At 51.8% G+C, this 15,120-nt stretch overlaps 1 protein-coding gene across 1 annotated transcript in view; it reads left to right on the plus strand.

Annotated features, from left to right (window-relative positions):
• COL26A1 (collagen, type XXVI, alpha 1) overlaps positions 1 to 15,120 on the plus strand; it is a 120,081-nt gene that overhangs the window by 15,234 nt on the left and 89,727 nt on the right. The gene's annotated exons all lie outside the window — the stretch shown is intronic.

The following is a 15,120-nucleotide window of genomic DNA, read 5'->3' on the forward strand; positions in this document are numbered from 1 at the left end:
ATGGCTAGTTTCCCTAACGCTATTTGTTGAAAAGAGAAGCCTCTCAGGTTTCTGGCTAAGATCAAGCTGAGAGCCCTTTTCCTGTAATTCCACTTCTGAGGGCATATGCCTTTTGACGTTGTACTGAGCTTGCTCACTTAGCTACCTGCCTACCTGTCTGTCCATCCATCCGTCTATCTATGATTTCTGTTTTGCAGAGTGGACGTCAAACTATATTAAAGAGGAAGCTTAATATATTTAGTTCACAGTTGCTGACTTTTCTTTTAATACATTTGTCCCAGAGTCTCAGTGAAACCGTCTTCACTCATTCTCTAGCTATTCCAGTGCCTACAGTTTACTGGGTACTGTGTCAGCTGCTGAATACACAGAAATGATTCAGAAAGGGTTGCTGCCTTCAGAGTCCAATGGGGGGAGAATAACTGAACAATTATCAGAAGAAGTTTGGGCAGAGGGATATAAGGAACCAAGGGCAAGAGCACTGTGATACTTGGGAGCGCCAAGGAGGCTTCCTGAAGGGGGTGACATTAGAGGTGGACAATGGTGGAAAAAGAGGCAGAGAAGAGAGACTGAGGATGGGGAGTGAGCAAACCCCAGGGCGTTGAGACGGGTTCTGGCCTGGCTCGGCCTGGCTCAGGGGTCTGAGGATAGAAGGCTCGAAGCAGTTATGAACATGAGCTGGGGCCATCTGGTGGAGGCCTTGGCCTTCAGGCTGAGGAGCTTTTAGGTCATCTTGGAGCCTCTAGGACACTCCAGAGGCCTTGAAGGAGGGCAGCAATGCAAAGGACTGAGCACAAAAGCAAGAAACAAATACGTGGAAATACAAGCTAGACTCCACTGACCCACTGTCCTCCAGGAGGCTGAGGCCCCTCCTCCGTAGCAAGTCTGTCATGTTGAGGGGTCCTGGAGAGAGGCTTTGTTCCCACCAGACTAGCATTCCAGAAGCCACTTTAAAGAAGCCACACAGGCCACCAGCTTTTGGGGTCTTGCTTTTCCCTTTGAAGTGGGAGGGGGTGGAAAAGAGAAACTTTTTCAGAAAATTCCTTGAGACAGCCTCAATGTAAATACTGGTGAACTCTCTGGGATTGGCAACATGGCTCTGAGGCCGGGACGTGGTGGGCCTCCTGCAGGGGCCTTGCCGTCGTCCCCACTTCGTGGGAGGAGGCCTCACCACAGGCCCCTCACAGACCCCCAAAGTCCTGTGAGCCCTCGGTCCTCTCCGTGCGGCTTCACGGCTGCCTCAGGAGACATTTCTACCCCTCAGGTCTCTTCTTCGGCCTGTGCCCTTTGCCCCTGCCCCGCCTCTCTGGCCTGACCTGCTAATGAAAGCCTCCTGTGCAGCGGTCAGGCTGCCTGGCTGTGGTAACAGAAGCCTCATGGGGGACAGAGCAGCGGAAGGAAAGGGGGTTAGGGAGGGCCCCAGTCCTGAGAGCTGGAACAGATGGTGAAGAAAAACATGGACTTGTTTGCCACTCTGGGGGTCTGATTCTACCACAGGATGGGAGTTTTTTGCTCTGGAGTTTGCTTACACACAAGTGCATGTAGAGTATGAAAGGGGGTGGGGGCTACCTCTTTTTTGCTGGAAGCTCTGGGGCCTGGTTGTTGTTTACCTTCCAAGGGCCTGATGTTGTTTGGGCTGTGAATTAATCCTGGGCAGGAGTCCTGACCCACCCCAGGCTCCGAGTTTTTTGAGTGGGTGTCAGTGAGGGCCTGTGGAGTGAGGATGACCAGGAGGAAAGGCGAGTCTTCACCTTCTTCCTTCAATCCTTGTGCATCTGTGACTCTCCAGGGCTGGGGGCCTGTCTGCATATGGACCTAAGCTTAGACCTTTGAAGTTCTTCAGGCTTCAGGCTGGGAAGGAATGCTAACCTTGGTAATACCACTGATCATGCACCTGCATTTGCTCTTTGTTTCAGGGGCAGGTCTTACTAACCTGGGGGGGGGGGTAATGTTTTGAGACTTGAGGCAGGAGGTGTCCAAGTTCACACAACTGGGGGATGACCCACCTGGAATATGGGATTTCTGACTTCACTTTCTGCGTCAGCTGCACTCTGCAGCTCAGGGTCTGTGTGTGGATTGGTGGGGTGATAGGGTACCCTAAAATATAGTCCAGTGATAGGCAGTGTGAGGTATAGTAAGACTAAGAGATCGGGGTAAATTGCCACTGAAGGAGACTCATTTCTCATGGTTTGCAAGCGGAGGGAGAACGCCAGGCCACACTCGGTCACACGGGGACGCACCAGGACTGGTTAGGAGGCAGAGGCACTGGAAGAAAACTAGAGGGAGATTTTGTGGTGGTTTCCCTGGAAAGAGCAGGCGAATCAGTATAATCAGATTTAGGATTGACTCACTTGAATATCAGTGTGCTCTGGGGTGCAGGGGCTGTCCCTACTAGTCAGGTACTTGGCCCCAGGGGTGACCAGGGCAGCGGGGCATTGGTTCAGCATGTGAGAACCCTATCGAGGAGAGGCTCGCGGAGTGGACTCTGGATTGATTTGAAAAGCTTTCCGTGGGGGTGGGGAGGGCAGACTCCCAGGAGAGGGAGAGGCGGAGGATGACAATGAGGGAGCAGGCCGGCGAGGTGAGGTGACTCGTGCACGTCATGGCGGTGTCCGGAACAAGGCTTGTCCATCCATGCGCACAAGGCAGATGTTCAAGTGTCGAGTCTGTGGAAGTCAGAAACAGCGAACGCGGGACCGTGCGAGCCCGTGTTTGCGCGAATGACCCCTGGCCGCTGGGTGGAGAGCCATCCAGCTCGTGAACTCGTGCAGGCCGCAGACAGGGAGGGGCGCAGTCACCACCACATACCCTTTAATCATAGTTAATTGTTTAACAAATGCTTGATATCTGTGTTCTCTGTTAGACCACAAGCTGCCCCAGCATAGCAGCCAGCTCCGCTTGCTCGCCACAGTGCCTGCCTGGCACATCCTAGATGCCTCCTTTCAGTGCAAGTAATGACTGTGTATTATGTGCCAGGTGGCATTTGACATGTGATCGGTGCATTAACTTCTTTATTCCTCACAATGATTCCATGGGTTAGGGGCTGTTATTATCCTCATTTTAGAGGTGGGGAAACTGAGCCATAAGAAGCTTTGACCCCTTGCCCTGAGCTGGTCTTCCAGTAATAAGGGCAGCATGAGGGTCTGGCTGGGCTGCCTGAACCCACGCCTTTCACCACGGTGCTGTCCTCCAATCTGTGCTTGAGCAGGGAGGATGAGGGAGGAAGACTGCACGGACCAGGAGGCCCTGGTGCCTGGTGGGGAGAAGCAGTACGCGTGTGTCCACACCTGCTGTGAGGGGCTGTGTGGGTAGATTCTGGAGTAAAGCAGAGCAGTCTGGGCATGGAGGAGGGTTGTGGGCAAGGCAGTAAGCGACTGGGGAAGGAGGTCATTATAGGTAAAGAAGGGAGACATTGTTATGATTTTACAGCAGAGCTGGGCATGGGTCATGCTCCCGCAGATGGGCTTCTCCAGGTTGGTGGAAATAGCAGGATCAGAAGTGCCCTGAGGGCAGGGGTCTGGCCCTGCCAAGATGCAAGTGCATGAGCCCTGTGTACCCACCTCCTGCATCCCTTCTGTAGGGCAGACCCTTTCCGCTCTATACCAGTTGTTTTGCATCGGATGTCCTCTGTATTAACCTGGGCTGAGTTTCCAAAACTAGGCTGTGGTGATGTCTGGGAACCCTGAAAAGGTGGCAGAGATTGATGGTCCCATTTCCACCTGTCTGTGGGAAAAGCGCGGCCACCTCCAGCTGTGTGGCCTGGGATCAGCCTTGTGTGGGAGCAGAATAAGGTCACCCAAAGACATCCACGAGTTAACCCCTAGAGTTTGTGAATGTGTTACTTACATGGCAAAAGGGCCTTTGTGAGCAGCAGATGTGAGTATTTTAAAGGTGTTGCACTGGGAGATTATCTCTGTGTGCCTACCCCAACCCAGGACCCTTAGACGAGGGGAACTTGGGGGTCTGAGTGAATAGGAGATGTGGCAATGGAAGTAAGAGGTTGGAGTGATGTCAGCAAGAAGCGTGGAGTCGAGAAATGCAGGCAGCCTTCAGAAACTGGAAGAGACAAAGAACAGATTTTTCTGTAGAGTCTGGAGGAAACCAGCACTGTGACCCAGTGCTCAGAAGGGCTGATTTTTTCATGTGTGCCCTTCAGAACTGCAAGATAAACAATATGGCATTTCATGTCACTAAGTTGGATGTAATGTGTTATAGCAGCAATAGGACACCAGTGTACACTCTGAACCCCCATCTTGTCATCAGTTGAGTGGTCACAACACTGAATATCTGAGCACCAGGAACCAAGAGAACTTCTGGTGTTCTGGGCAGTTGAACTTTTCTGTTTCCGTAGTGTGGGTTTCCATTCTGGAGAGAGAAAATTTACACACACAGGAATGTTATTCAGCCTTAAAAAAAGAAGGAAAATCTGCCAGTTGTGATAACAGAGGTGAACCTGGAGGACAGGTGAAGTAAGCCAGATGCAAAGGGACTACTACATGACCCCATTGAAAGGGAGGCTCTAGAATAGTCACATGCATAGAAGCAGAGAGTGGAATGGCGGTTGCCAGGATTTGGGAGGGAGGAGGAAATGGGGTGATATTTGTTAAGGAGTATAGACTTTCAGTTATGCAAGATGAATAAGTCCTAGAGATCTATAGTGCCTATAGTTAACAATGCTGCATTGTATGTTGTACTTAAAAGTTTGCCAGGAGGGTAGCCCTTATGCTGTGTTCTTGTCATATAACAGTAATAGTAGTAACAGTTATTATTACAATTAAAATAATGAAGGGGAAGAGGATGACTTTTGAAGGTGATAGATATGTTTATGGGGTAGATTGAGGTGGTGCTTTGCCAAGGGTAGACTTATCACCAACTCATCAAGCAGTATCCATGAGACATGTATGGCTTTTTTGGGTCAACTGTACCTAAATAAAGCGCCTTAGAAAAATTAGATCAACAGGTTTGTAGGTTTCACTGTCTTGTGGTTCTTGGTGTCCTGGTGTGAGGTCTCTTCGGGAAGGGAGTAAACCTTATCCTGAGGAATTCTAACCAAAAGCCTCGGTCCCACACAGGACTGATGAAAAGAAACCTTTCTAGCAGGAAAACTGCAAGTCATTGGTTTTCAGCTTTTTTATGTGTGACCATTGGGTGGCCTATGCCGAGCTTTCTGCAGCTGGTGATGGATTTCATTTTCTGTTTTGATCCTGCAGTGAAACCCACAAATAGAAGCGCTTGTGCTCAGCCCGCCCCAAGACTGGGCTTCTGGGCTAGGTGAGAGGTAGACGCCAGGCCGCTGCCTCTCTCTGGGGCTCCACGCCCTTCTGCAGGGGTTCCGGAGGAAAAGCCTTTAATCAGTGTGGCTGGAGGGAAAATGGCTGTGCAGAAACAAACCAAGCAAGAGCTTGCAATCATGTTTCTTGCCACTCAATGCCAGAGAAGTGTGGCAGTTCCTCACCAGTGATTTGGTGCTTTTCTTGTGGTGAGTTCTGGTGCTCAGGGGATGTGTGTGTAATGGCCAGAGCTGAGGGGAAAGGTGAGGGCAAGCTGGACTGCCCAGCCCAAGGGACACCTGCCTTCAGGCACATCTGTGAGTACAGGGAGACCTTCCACCAGGGCAGCTCAGGGGTCTCTGAGCCACAGCCTGGCGCGGCACCTCAGCCCTGAGGTCACACACAGGGCTGGTCTCTGACTCCGTGCACATCCTGAACATGTTTCAATGCTGGTGGCTCCCCAGACGTGGTGTCCAAGGCCTTTGCGGTCTGGCTCCCCTCAGCTTGCATGTAGCCTCACCCTCCTTTCAGGCCACAGAGCTGCTGCTCGTAACTCAGAGCTCCCAGAACTTGGCTGTGCCTGTCTTCAACCATGCTTGTCTTTTTCAAGTAAGGAGACTGAGATTAGGGGTCATTGGCAGAGTCAGCTTGACACCCCAGGTCTGATTCACAGGCTAGTGTTTTTCTCCAAAGGGAGAAATATGACTTGTGAACTTAGCAGCCAGTTCCAGCTGGCGCCTCTTACTGGGTGCTGGGTGGCCACACTCCCTTGCCCAAGGCTGTGAGAGTTGGGGGGTCCCGACAACAGTGAAGACTGAAGGTAGTGTCAGCCTCTTGGGGTGTGCCATGAGCCAAGCCTGGTGGAAGGGCTGTGCAGTGTTCACCCTCATCTGGCTTCTGTGTAGGTGCGAGGGTGGCGAACTTCCATCCTTCCTCAGCTCCCCAAGCACCAGGTGGCCTTCTGAGAAGGTTCTGCAGGGTCTAATTGGTGGTGATCTGATTTGATGGGTGCTGCCTGTGCTGACCCCTGTGGAGTAGGGGTCAATAGCCCTGGTGCTTATCCTCCTGGAGTGCAGGCAGGACTTTTAAATATCATGGGCAAAATCATCTAGATTAGATTGAAGTTAAGAGAATCAGTGACCATCCAGATGAATTTTCATCCAATATCTCATCACTGGGTGGGGGGAGGGGTGGAGTAAATGAAAGTGAACAAAACTAGCTGTCTTCTCCAGAGCACTTAGCAAGGGACACTTGCTCTGCTATGCCCTGGTTTCAGCCAATAAGTCATCACAATAACCCTTGCTGTAGCATTGTTTTTATCCTGAGTTGGTGTATGGGAATGAGACATGGAGAGGTTAAGTCACCTGTCCAAGAAGGTGGAACATGAAGGCTTTCTCTGACATATCCAGTATTTCTGGGCACTAGAAGCCTGGCTGGAGGACACAAAGAGGCCACTGGTCAGTCTGATTTCCCAGCTGCCTGGTTTCTGGGCAAGAGGCACCTTTGCTCTGACTCTACTGCCCAAGGAAGTGTGATGGCCTCTCGAGCCAGGCTCAAAGCAAGGTCACTCAGCGATTCCTGCAGCTGGACCCCTGCCCTGGGCTATCGGGCTATCGGGAGTTGTGCTTCACTCCAGTTCTGCCACCAGCTTGCTGCCACCCTGGAACTCACTGGCTTATCGCAGATGACAAGTTCTGCATTCAGTGGTGTCTAACCCTTGTTCTCCATACCTGCGAGGGCATTTAATGAACTGCCAAGGATGAGTGCTGAGAGAAGAGCACTTCTAAGAGGTAGGAAGAAGGGGCAGGTGTGAAGAGAAATGGTCCCAAGAAAAGGCAAGCTCATAAGCAGGAGCATTTCATTCCGAATATTGAGTTTATTCTCTTCCTCTTCTCTCGCTTCAGGAGCTCTAAGTCTGCCTTTTGCAAGGGAATGAGTAATTCTTTAGAGACTCAAACAGCTGTGTGTTGTGGGGTGCCACGGGGCACCCAGGTGGGCCCAGCGTTTGAGCTGCAGCCCAGTTCCAAAGGAACTGGGCTGCAGCTCCAGAAGGTGTTCTGCTCGCAAGAGACTGGCCCAGTTGAAGCTGTGTGATCCTCCGCAGGGTGTGGGTTTCCAGTGCCAGATCCCACCGGCAGTCGCTTTCAGCAGTCACATTCCTCAGATTCTTATCAGTTCTTTTTCTCAAGTGAACACTGGGAACCGTCTCCTGCTGGTCTCCTGCTGATCGCAGGGGGGTGGGAGAAAATGAAAAGCAGCCGTTCTGGCTTTTTCCCTGGCCCTGCCACCGGCTTGCTGCTTGCCTGCCCCCTCCGGCCCTTCCCTCCTGAGGGCCCCCTGTGTGTGGGACAAGCTGATCTTTGCAAAGCTTTCATAGCTCCCCATCTAAGTCCCCTCGTGGAAATATACTTCCACAGAAAACATCTGCGCAAAGCTTGCAGCTGGTCGCAGGTGCTGTGGGGAGGGTCCCTCTCTCATCGCTGATGGGACTGTTTGGCAGCAGGTTGTTCCAGCTGGGATGCTTTTAGATGTGAGTCATCAAAACCCTGCTGTGGGGGGTCACTCAGAGGAAAGGGGTGGCTCCGGGGCTGGTTAAGGTGGTGTAGTGCCATCTCAGTGACCCCGCCTCATGCCCAGCCTTGCCCATGCTGTCTTGCCTCATGGCTCTAAGAGAGCTGCCACAGCTCCAGGCATCATGTCTTTTCTTGAGCTTACTGATGTCCATAGTCTAAAGAAAACAGGGAGTCGGTGACTGTTGAGGACACATGTGTCGTATCAGTCATGCTCCCGCCTTTCTCACGGTCTGATCTAAGGGACACAGTCCCAGAGCGCCTGCAGCAGGAACCTCCACTCCCCTGTCAAACTGTGTTCTGCGGGGAAATAAGAAGCTTCCTCCTGCCTGTTCACCAACTAAGCACACAGCTTTCTTTTGGGGGGAATTTGTTTAGCCTCTCTGTTGTTCTTTCCTGTTCCACCGGGGTGGTGAGAATTCTCCTTTCTTTGACTTTTATAAAGATCACGGGAGGGAGGTGGCAGGGCTGGACCATGCTCCGAGGCACGGTCAGTGAGCAGTGGGTGCTGGCTACTCTTGCTCCCGCCTTCGTTTCTGGCTTGGAAAGGGTCATTTTCCTTACTCAGCTTCTCCAGGAAGCCCGTGTCACGTGCATATTCCGGATCCTGCCCCTCAGAATGCAAGTCAGTAGGTGGTTTTGAGAAAGACCACCAAGGGTCACCACTGTCCTGATCTTGGGCACATGGAAAGCTCTGGTTTCTGCAGTGGTCACTTGCTGGCCAAATGGATCGTGCGCCAGGTGAGCACTGCTGACCTCTGGCAAATGGTGCCAGCAAATTGTGGCCGAGCCCCCACTCTGAGAAGCGCATTCAGCTCCAGTTCTGGTGTGGGGTTCTGAGTGGCCCGAGCGTGGCCCTCCCGGTGTGCGCCAGAATGCTGACCCAAGGGAAGCGTACAGCACCATTTTCCCACACCCTTGTCTCTGGCGCGCTGATGAATGGGAGTTGCTGAGGGCCACTCTCGCTATGCTCCAACATGATCTGTTCAGCCAAATCATATACTCCCCGAGCTGCCCCATCTGAGCAAGAAATTCAGCCCGCACGTGACTGATGTTCCATGCAGGGTTCACTCCAGGCTTCTGTCACGTGGGGGAGGCTCAGGAACTCCCTGCCATGGACGGTGCTTGAGAACCAGCGTGGAGGAGGGTGAGTGGGAGGAAGCCCAGCGGCTGTAGGTGGTGCAGCCGTGCTCCCCAGGGCCCTCGTCTCCTCGGTACAGAAATAAAACTTTGGACAGGGGTGAATGAGAGAAGGGTCCACTTTAGAGACACGCACGGCATTGGGGTGGATAGCGTGACAGCCCCTAGCTGGCCAGGTTTGGACCCAGCTGCCCAAGTGGGGCACAGATAAGAGAGAAACCTGCTGAGGCTGCTGCTATGGGGCCACTGGTGCCTTCACGGACCGTGGGCTCAGCCTCTTCCTCTGTCCCGCCAGAGGGTCCTCCTGGGAACCCCACTGACCCTTTCATTTAAAAACCTGTTTTCACTTCCTTTGTGCCAATAGGATCAATCTCCAAGGTCCTGGAGGGATCATTGTGTGTCTTCACCCCCTAACACAGAGTGGATCTCCTGCCTCTGCTCACCTGCTTCCAGTTGGGGTATGCACTGCATCCCCTTGGGTAGCGGAGCCACCTGTGCGTGGCTCTTCCTGGCACAGGCACCTCGTTGGCTGGAGGGGAAGGCTGTCTTCCAGGGCTTTCATGTTCTGACCTAACCTTGGGTCCGCTGAGCCACTTCAGCAAGACTCGTCTGGTTCCCTGCACGTCTCTCGGTGGTGAGCTGGACTCCAGAGCTGTCTTCTCCCGCTGCCACCCTCAGCGTACTTCTGCTTCACGTGTTGAAGACCTGACAGGCCCCTTCCTCCCAGCCTTGCCATCTGCACAGTGGACAGCAGCCTTTGCAACCCTCTCCCCAAGGTCCCTGGGTGGCAGTTTGTCTCCCCTAAACCGGGCCCAACACAGATATGCTTTAGTGCTGGCTCTTGGGCCGGTGCCTATGGAAAGATGGGGTGAGGAGCAGGGGTTAAGAAGTGGAGCTGGGGTGCACAACAGTTGCCACGGACCTCCTGGCCAGCTCTGCAGCTAGAGTGGCCCTTCAGAGTTGTCCTGAGTGTGGTCAGCACCGTGGGGCCTCTTCGCACGCATGTGGCCAGGCACTGGGTGTGGCTGCTCTGGGAAGAGCCTGGCCTCGGGCAGAGGCTCTGGACAGCTGAGGTAAGGTAGTCCTGGGAGGGGCTGGCCCCTGATGCCTGCTGTCTTTGGGTGGGGGGGTTCTGTGCACAGCCCAATGTCCACCCCACATTGGCCAGGGTGGAGCGGAGAACGGTGTCTGCTGCTAAGTCAGCCTGAGATTGCCTTTGCTTTTTGGAGGCTGCTGCAGACACCATTGACTCATACTGAACTTATTGTTGGCGAGACCGCTATGCGCCATCTGGGGCTCGTCCGCAGGGTTTTGGGGTTGCAGAGCTGGACTCTACATTTGCCGGTCATGTTTCATCTTGTTAGGTTTGGCTCCTGGTTCTGGGCGGGGAGATCTAGCTTGGATCCTCACTGTCCCCTGAAACCCAGGCCCCAGGTCTGCCAGCTCCTGGTCCCAGAGCTGCCGGCTGCCCCCCTGGGGGTCTGCTCGGCCCCTCCTGGCGGCCTGGCCCCCATGGAGACACAGTCGCTGAGAGGTGAGCTTCACGTCCCAGCCGTGATCCAAGCGGCTAAGTGCTGGACTTAAAATCTTGGTTGCCTGTTGGCTTGTTGGGTGATCTTGGGCTTGCTGGGGGTAACTTCTCCCTGCACCTCGTTTTCCTTACTTTAGAAAGTGGAATAATAAGAGCCTTACTGCCCAGGGTTGTGCGCGGATGAGTGGCAGCTGGCTTAAGTCACCTCAGTGAGGAGGGGCAGGGGGCAACACCAGGGTCTGCACTGCCCTCAACTGCTGCGGTCTCCCCCCGCGCCCCCCAGAGGAGGGGTAATCCCTCCTGTTGCAGCCGCTGGAAGAAAGCAGTCAGGCAACGTGGAGACAGAGGTTCAAGATTTAATTTGGGCTTCAGAATACTGGCCAGCTGGGACCAGCACTCTCTAGAGAGTGTGGGCTCGAACCGTTACAGAAGCCAGTTTTTATGCACTGCAGGCAAGGAAACGAAACTTAGGTGTTTGATCATATGACCCATATCCTGATCCTGTTGAAGACAGTAATCAATTTAATCAATTTTACAAGTTTTCTTCCTCTTAAAGCAAAGTTATTTGGGGAATTTCCTATCTCCGCAAGCAGCAAGCAGGATACAGAAGCAGAAAAGGCAGCTAGCACAAAATGGCGTTAGCTTGGTTCAGTACAGGTCCAACACTCCCACCTGTGATTTGCATGTGTGAGGTCCCCCTCCCCACCCCAGGGAACACAGCTGGGGGTCCTGGCAGCATACTACTCTGCTCTCCAGCTAGCTGCTGTCCTCACTGGCCAGGTGGAGGTAGCAGGAAGGTTGGGGTTAGAAGACCACTTACTCAGGGTGTGACCCTGGGTGACTTTGGGGTTTCGGGCTCCTTTTCTATAGAACTCCTATGTGAGGTCTGTTGGGAGATTAAGTGAGGTCACCTGTGTGTGTCGGTTGATTAGGGACATCAGAGCAAAGGACCTCAGACAGGGCTGCTTAAATGGCAGAAATGAGTATCCTTACCCTTCCGGAGCTGGACATTCATGGTGTCAGCTGGTTGGCTTCTCCCTAGCCTTGACTGGCAGGAGGGCACCTTCCTCCTGTGTCACCAGACCTTTCCTCTGTAAATATTTCCATCCAGAATCACTCTTTCTACAAGGACACCATTTGCTTTGGGTTAGAATTTACCCGGTGACCTCACTTTAACTTGATTATCTCTTTAAAGACCCTAGTGCCAAATATGGTCACATTTGAGGTACTTGGGGTTAGGGCTTCAACACGAGGATGTGGGGCATACGGTTCAGTCAGGAGCATGTGGATAGCTGCTCTGCCAGCCACAAGTGGGGTTCTGGGGTGCTGGGGCTGACTGTTCACAGGACAGGTCTCTGCGGCCGGAGTGTGATGCATTGTTTTTCCTCTGCCTGGTGGGGGCTGGGAGCTGCTTCTGTACCTGCACCTCCCCTGCCCCCACCCGCAGGTCCCGCTGGCTCTGCCTCACAGCTGCAGCCCACGGTCATCCTGGCTGCCCGCCTGTTTGGCATTTGCCTTTCATCCACCAACCTCAGTTCTCTCAGAACTTCTTGAGACATGGCAGGCAGACCTCCAGTTGGCCTCTCAAGGAGCCAGGCAGGCTGTGGCCAGGTCACTGGAAACATGAGGGACATGTGTGCAAGCACCTGAAGCTGGACCCCAGCCTTGACGTGGTGCTGCAGTCACCGGGTGGACACTCCCTGGCCTTGGGCCTGGCACAGAGCAGAGTCCAAGATGCAATTTTTGGCGAGCGAGCGGATGTGGGCACAGGTCCTCTGGGACCACAACAACTCACCCAAGGCAGCCTGTGGTCTTTGGTATGATAGGGGTGAACAGAGGCATCTTGGGGCCCATGGAGCATGAATTGGGGTGCTTTTCTGGTCATGGGGATCAAGGGGAGCTTCCTGGGGCTTAGAGCTTGAACGGTGACTGGTTAAGGTAAGAGGTGGCTGAGTGAAAGAAGACAGGAGGGTGACTTTTGGCACCCGCTACCTCTTGGGGTCCCTATGTTTCAAGTATCATGTCTCCTTCTGCTTGATTGGTCACATCCCAGCACTGCCCACCAGCTCTTCTCTTTTCAACTGCCTGTGCTTTCTAATTAAACATTTCACTTAAAAAGACTTCATTTGTTTGTGTCATTCACTACCCCCACCCCCAAACCTCCAGTACCTGGTGATGAATGGCTCTGGGATTCCATCTGCAGAGGCCTGGAGCCCTCTTTTCTTGGTGTCTCTGCCTGCCTTCTTCATTGTTTTTGGCCAGGTTTTGTTTTGGGGAAGCCATTGACAGCCCATTAAAAGATCAGATGTCGAGACAGGATGAATCGGAGGCATTTGAAATGTTTTCCAATTCACAGCTCATTTCCCTGTAGAAAGTTCTGATGCAGTGTGATTTAGAGATGGCTGGGCAATCTGTGTTCCAGGTCTACAGGGCAGACCTTAGGGAGGAGCGCTGGCCTTACTTACATTGGTCAGGGCAGGCTTCCCTCGCTGCCTGGAAGTAGAGTATTCCTATGAAAACTTTCCTGAGCCCAAATGGTGTTAATCAAAGAAACCATCACCGTTAATTTATATGAACAATCTGCATGTTTTTAGTGCCCTAAATAAACTCTCAAATCACACCACCTAGCACACCAATCCTAACATCACACAAGGAGTGATGTTGACACAATTTGTAGTTGCTAGGGCAGGAGTGTGGTGGGTTGTGGCCCAGGGCACCACGCTGCAGGATGCTACACCAGCGCCGGGTGCTGCTTCTGACTGCGTTTTGTCCACAAAAGTGAAAATCAGGGCCCGCTCTGGTGGCGCAGCGGGTTAAAGCACAGCACTGAGAAGCTAAAGCCACTTTCGCATGAGTTCGATTCCCGCCTGCCCCGGAGGTGACCACATGGTGTGGCAGACCTCTCCTGACCCGCCCGCTGCTCCCCTCAGCAGTGTACTTCGTCGATCTGCCTGTTCTGCTCCCCACTCTGTCTCTGGTGAAGCCTCTCGCCACCCCTGAGCCTCTGGCCTGTACCCCAGTTCTATATGCACAAATAAATAAATCTTAAAAAAAAAAAGTGAAAATCAGACTCTTCGGTCTTATTTTGGTTGCCGAAAACAGGTGCTAATGTAGTCCTTTCGTAAAAGTGAAATGTCGTGATTCGAACTTTCGAAAACTGAAGGCGAGAAGCTGCAGGCACCTACAGCTCATGTGGGGAGAATCATGTTGAAGGCAGGGATGGCACTGGTGGCCCCAGGGATGGCACTGGTGGTGAGGGCCCAGGGACAGCCCAGAGGTCCCGAGTGGCTGACAGGGGCAGGAGTCTCCCTTTGCTTGGCATTGGTGGGATTTACTGGCCCTTGCAGGAAGGCTGGAAGCTGCCCCCAGCTTCTGCACCCAGCTTAACCTTTCAGCACTTCTTTTGAGTCTTCAAGTTAGGAAGGACAATTGTAGGTTCTTATGAGCACTGTGGGGTTCATCCCCAGGGGGTCAGTAATGATACCCAGGCTAGGTAGCCAGCCACACAGTTTGCCCTTCACTAACATGGCTGTGCTGCTTTAAACCCCAAATCACCTTGAGAGACAGACTGGATTTACCTGACGCCGGACAAGGAGCTTCAAGTCCCTGAAGTCACACGGCAGGTGGCGGCAGAAGCAGGGTTTAGAGGTCTCCTAGAGCCTTCAAGGAGGGGGCTGCCTAGAGGACTTTCTCATTTTCTTCTGTGGAATTTTTGGCTTTGTCAGTGTCAATAACCTATATTTTCTGAAGAAACTGTCAAGACTTTGAAAAACCTTAATGCCATATCTCACATAATATTTACTTAAACATTTTCATCTCAATCTGGAATTTCCCCTTTTTCTTAATGTAGAATTGTCTACATTTTTGCCTTCTTAATTGGGTCTTTAGAAAAAACCCTCATGCTTGGTTTTATTGACTCACTTTTTAGAAATCGTTTAACTTCTGCTGTATTTTTTTCTATTTTTTTCTATTGCCAGTGTTTTCTCATTAAAATTTTTAATTAAAAAGACTTCATCTGTGTCTTAATTTTTTTCCTGACGTGTGATTTACCACCTGTTGAGTTGGTGCCTTTCTTTCAAGGTGTTGTGATATGTACATAATGTATTATATGCTTGTGTGATTTAGTGTATATACATATATGTATCCTTTATCCATTCATCCATTGCCACTTAGGTTGTTTCCATCTTGATATTGTGGATAATGCTGCAGTGAACTTGGGTGTGCAGAGATCTCTGAGACACTGATGTGTTTCCTTTATCTGTATTGAGAGTGAGATTCCCGGATCACGTGGTAATTCTAGTTTCAGCTTTTTGAGAAAGTGACCATAGTGTTTGCTCCAATTTACTTTCCTTTCAAAAGCGTATGAGTCTCTTTCTCCCACCCTTGCCAGAAATTGTCCCTTGTCTTTGGTAATGGCCATCCCAGTAAGGGTGAGGTGATGTCCTGTGATTTGCATCTTCCTTATGATTGGTGACATTAGTGTTTGTTCATGTATTTGTGGGCCGTTTGTATGTCTTCTTTGGAAAAGTATTCAGTTCCTTTTGCCATTTTTTATTTAATTTTTTTTTTATTAAAAAGTTTATTTTTACATCATTTTTCACATTTTTTTTTT

This window comes from Condylura cristata, unplaced genomic scaffold (assembly GCF_000260355.1).
Source record: "Condylura cristata isolate star-nosed mole 26May11 unplaced genomic scaffold, ConCri1.0 scaffold00024, whole genome shotgun sequence".
Classification (NCBI taxonomy): Eukaryota; Metazoa; Chordata; class Mammalia; order Eulipotyphla; family Talpidae; genus Condylura; species Condylura cristata.